Source organism: Amborella trichopoda, chromosome 8 (assembly GCF_054954075.1).
Source record: "Amborella trichopoda isolate Santa Cruz 75 chromosome 8, AtrichopodaSantaCruz75HAP2 v2.0, whole genome shotgun sequence".
NCBI lineage: Eukaryota > Viridiplantae > Streptophyta > Magnoliopsida > Amborellales > Amborellaceae > Amborella > Amborella trichopoda.
In genome coordinates this window covers 26,872,355-26,879,251 of record NC_142343.1, presented here as the reverse complement: position 1 = coordinate 26,879,251, position 6,897 = coordinate 26,872,355, and positions in this window count along the sequence as shown.

Below are 6,897 nucleotides of genomic sequence, written 5' to 3'. Positions count from 1 at the left end.
ATATGTGCTTTTATATCGTGGTGGTGATACCCCTTGGTTGTCGAAGAAACAAGATTTAGTTGCTCTATCAACTATGGAATCTGAATATATTGCATGTTGTATGGCAGCTAAGGAAGCTTCATGGATTAAAAAGTTTCTAAATAATTTAAGATACCTGCCTTTAAGACAAGAGACTATGAAATTAATTTGTAACAACCAAGCGGCTATATTAAATGCTAAAGAGCCAAGGTTTCATAGTAAGTCAAGACATATACAACTCATATTTTACTTCATAAGAGGTGAGATAGAGAATGTAGAGATTGAAGTTGCTTACATACCCAATGAGGCCATGCTTGCTGACCCCATGACCAAAGGCTTGATTTGTAGTGTGTTCATGCAATATGTGCACAATATGGGATTAACAAAGATTGAATGATAATTTACTTATGGGGGTGCATTTGTATGGTTTTACATTTGCTTATGAATCATGCATATGGTTTGTGCTTATGCGATGTGCATATGGTTTATGTTATGGTTTATGTGAATGTATATGGATCACCTTTTATGTTATATTGTTTAAAGCCTTAAAAAGCCAAATCTGATAATATTGGTATCCTTTCAAGACCTTAAATTTCTTCATTTTCAATGGCTGTTTGCTTGAGTAGGAATATAACAGTAACATGACTCTAAGTTCATGGCATACTGGGACCAAGTCTCATGGAACCCCGATTCGGTCATGAGGAGGTTTCATATATGAGAGGTATCGGGAGGGTTAAAGGTTACCTCTAATCCAGGGTCGGTTGATTATGTTTGAACCTCATGACTATGATAGGACGAGACAATACGATGTTCGTATGAGCTTAATGAATGAAAGTTTTGTATGGAAAGGTTAGGGCCAACAAAGGGCATGGACCTAAAACCTTGACTACTCCAAACCTTCTCGTAGCATGTGCATATAGAGTCACAATTTATTGGAAACATGTTCTCCTATGGATCCATTAGATAAAGCTATACACATATGCCAAGAGAGAAACTCTCGTACCTCGTGTGTATGTCCTCTAGGGGGTGGACCTGAAATCCACTTAGCCTTGAGGATTCAGAGTCGCATATCGACTTCATTTTGATAAACTAATATCTTTAGCCCCTGATTAAACATTATGGGTCATGAGTCTATTGGGTCATTTCTGAGAACGTGACTTTGGATTTCGTGTCTAGCCATGTGGAGTGCTCTATTTTTGTAATTCAACTCCCTGGATCGAAATTTTCCTTGTGACAATTTTTAAATATTTTGAAAATTTTTTATTTTGATGAAAAATTATTAAATAATTCTTGTGAATTTATGGGATTTTTTCTAGATTTATTCGGACAAGAAAAACCAATTTCTGAAATGGTGTTAACATAATGACAAATAAAGACAGTTCCACCAGGGCCCACATGGGACAACCCAAATGGCTAATGGGTGTCCACATGGTCTGACCATGGGGCCCCACGCTCTCCCACATGGAGATGATGTAGGGGTGACATCAACCCCATGGGGACCTCCTTGTCTTTTATTAATGTTATGTTGTATTTTGTGCTGATTTTTCTATTTTACTATAAATAATGTGTTTTGAAAATTTGATTTAAAGCATATGTTAATTGCCTAAAGCAAGTGTGTAATGCGTATGTGTGAGAGGTTCTAGAAAAGGTGTAGGGTTTGTTATTATCAACCTAACCTTATGGGCACATGGCAATTGTGCATGTAACACCTTGCTTATATCGCATACTTTTATTAGTCAATTTTGATTTTTTAAGGAGGGAATTTTGAATTATTTGGTTTGCTGAAATTTTGGTTAAAAGACCTTAAGGGCATACCCTCTATCGTGGTTTTAATGTTTATAATTAACTTAGAGCATGCCCATTTTGATAACAATGGAAATGAGTGTGAATTAAAGGAGGACAAAAAGTGTAAAATCCATGCCCACATCAAGATGACTAATGGTAATGATAGGCTAGATCATATTGCTCTCTATAACCTTTGGTAGATGACATAGAGGGACTTAATTCATCTTCTAGAAGCATCTCATCCCACGTGCCATGAAAAAGCTATAAATACCTTTTTTGAGGTCATTTCAACACAAGCTTCTCTCACTAAAACTCCCTCCATAAGTTACATGCCCCAACCCTTCCTTTATCTCTCTACACTTCATCTTCAACATTTGGAAGAGAGCAGCCATCTCCAAGGGAAATTCGAGCTCCATTAATGGTAATAAATGATTCATAGCTCACTCCATGAATCAACAAGTCAAGTGACCTTCATTTTTTTAGTAGGCCCTTTCATTTTCTATCGTTAGATCATCTATTTCTCTATTGTATTTATGCAATTCTAGCAGCATTACAATCTCATTTGATGATCTTTTTTAGTCATTTAATGTTCCTTTTGTTCTAACTTGATCTGTGATCAATTATGCTTCATTTATGTCTGAATTGAACCAGTCTTCATAAGGCATTCCCAATTAATGTTTTGAACCTTTTATTGACTTACTTCTCAGAGTTTTCTAACTTACATAAGTCACTTAGAACATTTCATAATAATCTTGATTTGGCCGATTCTCTAAGAGAAACTATGGCAAAATTTATAAGTGCCACTTTGTGAGAAAGCTCGATCTGGTTTTGTGTTCTAAAGCCTTGAATCACTTGCACAATTTTTACACCTGTTAGATCATTTAAATATCTGCAAATACCTCTCACATATGTTGTAAACATCACTAGATACTTGGCTTCCCATTTCTTGGATGATAAATCGCCCCGAATTTATGTGATGCCATTACATGTCACTCATTAGCACATGGTGTAGTCATTTGGCAGTAAATCGAACACTTGAGAGCTCTATTTGGCTTCCCATGCTGTTGATACACACTACACTTGAGCAATCACATATTGATATAATGAGAATTGTATTTTGATGAAGTTTCAAGTGTCATAAGTATAATTTAGCATTTTAAAATCGAGTGTTGTTAAAAGTTTGTTTGAAGACATTTTTCAACACCATGGGTCCCCGATGCAGAATAAACAAGAGAAACCGATCAATAAAGCTTGACAAACAGTAGAAATTTCAACAGTCTCATAATCGCCCCAGAACTGGTCAAGATCTTCATAAGGACTTCTGAAAGTCTCCTGCCAAGTTTCGTCGCATTCCGACATGTCTAAGGTAGTGCAGACTGACAAATAATTTCGACAAAATCAACCTCTAACACCTTGAAATGGACTTTTGTAACTGGAACTCTACATTCGAAGCATCAAAAGGCGGTGGACCACCACCATTGGATCCGACACGGTTGAAAATCCCTAAGGGCCAAATTTCAGGTTAAATAGACACTCCAGAGAAAAGTTATGGGCAAAACATTAAAACAAGAAGAGCAGCGCACTATTCTTGTGTGGCCACCATACAACTAAACTCCATTAAAGCACAACCAGGAGCAGTGAACTTACGATATCCATATCTCCCTAGTTCGAGATTGGATTGCATCAAACTTATTGGAGCGTGTTCTTCTCGTCAAAACGAACGTTTTGATATGTGGCACGTCCCGTGATGATGTCGGAGCAGGGAGAAAAGCTAGAGAGAAGTTCGTGATTCGAAGCTATAAGTTGCAAAAAATCAGCAGAACCTCCACTCACTCGAGCGGCCATATCACAACGCCCGCGAGCCCAATTGACTCGAGCTTTGTTGCGTTGTATGCGTAAGGTACATGGCTATCACTGGTTGATACATGGTCAGATTTCATGCAAGATCAAGTCGAAGTTGTATTTTTCAACACCTTGGTAACTGATAGGAAGCAGGTTAATAAAGCTTACAAAACAGTGAAAATTCAATCTCAAAATGACCCCATAATTGGTCAAAATCTTCATCAGTACTTCAAAATACCACCTGCCAAGTTTCATCACGATCAAACATGCCTAAGATAGTGAACACATAAATAATTTCAGTGAAATCGGTCTCTAGTACCATGAAATGGACCCAGTAACTAGAGTCATACTTTTGGTGCGTCAAACAGTTGTGGGACCGCTTGCATTAGATCCGACACGATCGAAAATCCCTATGGGTTAAGTTTCCGTTTAATCGGGTACTCCAAGACAAAGTTATGGGTAAAATATCGAAAAGGAATAGGCCGCACACTATTCCTGTGTTGCCTCACTCCATCAAAACACCATTAAAGGTGGTTGTTTTTTACAGTCATAGGCAGTCACTTTCGGGGCCTATAACTCACTTGTTCCAAATCGGATTGCTCCCGAATTTGGTGAGCGTGTTCATGTCATCAAGACGAGCAATTCGATATGTGGTACGCCCCATGACGACAGCCGAGCAGACAGAAAAACTGAATGGAAGTCGTTGATCCGTGAAAGAAGTTGTAGAAAATTCAACAGCAGCACGACTCGTTCGATCTGCCAGATCACGACGCTCGCACACGCGATTGGCACGAAACGAATTGAATTATGTGCGTGAGGTCCGAGGCTATATCTGGTCCAAACCTCGTGTACGATGAATTGTTGGATTTCACATACAAAGGCATCAAAACCGCTGTAAATTCTGCACGTCGGATTCCAGATTCCGACAAAAACTCAAAAGTTGTGAAATCTTCGTTCGGGCTCCAAATCGCATTTTGTTTGTTGCCACGTAATCGTGACGGCATGCTTAGCGCACTACGATGAATAAATCACAAAAAAATATTAAAAAACGAGTGCACTATCGATCCGAAGTTTCCAAGATTCAAACAAATTTCAAGGGACTATTTCAGAATTCTATGAATTGTCAAGTAGGGGCAAAACAATTATTTTGCACTCTATTTTCTTAATTTCCTTTAATTTAGAATAATTGTAATTGTCCTCAATTGAAGTAGTTTTTGAGTGTACACCTATGTTTTAACCCAATTCTATATAACATGTAAAGCTAAATTGTAATGGACGTTCGGTTTATTTTTCATTTGTTCAATAAAATTTTCATTCTTGTTTAAGTTCTTGAATACGTCTGAAAGAGAGAGATGAGAGAGAATAAAAAAGCCTTTACCCTTAGATAATGTAATTTTCTCTCTCCTCTTCTTTTCTCTCTCTTCATCTCTCTTTTTCTCTTTTCTTTTTTATATTTCCCTCTCTTCTCATCTCTATCTCTCTTTCTCTCTCTTCTCTCTATCTCCCTTTCTCCCTCTTCTTTTTTCTCTCTTCTCATCTTTATCTCTCTTCTCGCTCTCCTCTTCTTGCATTCCCAACGTCGGGCTGGGTTTACACTCTCCTTTTCTTTCATTCATAGTGCCAGGTGGAATTTTCTCTCTCCTCTCCTCTTACTCTCAATACTGGCTGAGTTTTCTCTCTCCTCTCCTCTCCTCTCATTCACGGGGCCGGTTGGGTTTTCGCTTAATTTTTCCCACTTCTTCCTCTTTCATGCCTTTGTGGTCTCACATGACCACAACCTTATCTTCCCTCCTCGTTGTCTTGCATGTCCACCGCTTTCTCTTTTCCGGTCTAGTAAGTCCATAATTTTCTTCTTTTTTTATGCTTTTATGTCTTGTATGTTCACTTGCTTCTCGTGTAACCTCAAGTTTACCTCCTCTTATCTTTTTTTGTTTTGTTGGTCCATCTCTCCTTTTTTTTATTTTCTTTTTATTGATTTTTCACGTTACCCTTTTAGTGTACCCTTGAGTCTCATCTTTCTCTTTCTCTCTCATGTGGTCCGGCACGACCACTATCCCCCAAATCCCCTTACCTCAATCGTATCAACCCCTTTTACTGGAGTCTCATCTTTCTTTCTCATGTTCCGTGGTCCCACGCGAGCACCATCCCCCAAATCCCCTTACCTCAACCATATCAACCTCTTTCTATTCAGTCACCCACTCTCTTCTCTTGCCCAACGGACCTCCTAGCCTCCCTTTTCTTTTGCCCCATCTTTACTCAAGTTCCATTGGCTCACGATCCATTCCCTGCAATTACAACTTGTGTTGCGGCCATCTCCTCCTCCTTCACCATTGCAACCAAGCCTTCCTCCTTCCCTGTTCCTCTCGTCTCTCGTTCCCATGCACCAGGCAGCAGCTGCCTGCCGCCTCCTTTCCATTTTTTTTCTGCTGCCAATCATCAGCAATCGCCCCTGACCTCAACCACCTCTGCTATCTTCATTTCTCCCACACCACAGTCAACAGCCAACCAGCCACAGCCGCCATCTTGATGCTCCCCTTCCTCCATGGCCGAGCTATCTCTCACAGAACCATCACCATGTCCTCCACCTCTTTCGCAGCACTTGTCCTCACATCTCTCAACCTCTCTGATGCCACTTTGCGGCTCCCTCTCCTGTGATCTTCTTCTATGCAAACAACCGCTCCACCACTAGCAACTCTCCTGCCTCTTCTCAGCCACCGGTAGCCAGTTGTTGCTCCCGCTCTCTAGCCCATTCTGCTGTCCATGCTGCCACCACCGTCAAACCAAGCCCTCCCATCTTCTTCTCCACTTCCACTCGCCGCCAACCAGGCTGCGAACTATCTCCGTCCCTGTCCTTCGCCCTTCTTCTCACGTCTCTCTTCATCTCCACCACTCTCGAGCTCCCTCTTCACTCCCACAACCAGTCGCCTCCGCCTCCGCCTCTCCCACATCGTTAATCACAACCTCATTGCTGCGAACCATCTTCGCCACCTTCCTGTCCCACTTTTCTCCCAGCTCTCCAACTTTCCCGCAGATCTCTCCGCCTTTCCCCAGTCTTTCGCGATCATCACCCTGTTCTCTCTCTCGCAACGGAAAAACCCGAGCTTCTCGTGTTTCTTTCTCTCTCTAAACGTCCGAGCGAAATCTGCCCTTTCTTTTCCCCCCGTTCTTTTCGTCTTGAAGTATTCGTTATCTTCGTTTTCATCCAACCATTTCATTCCAGTAACCCAACGAAACTCTCTCTCTCTAAACTTT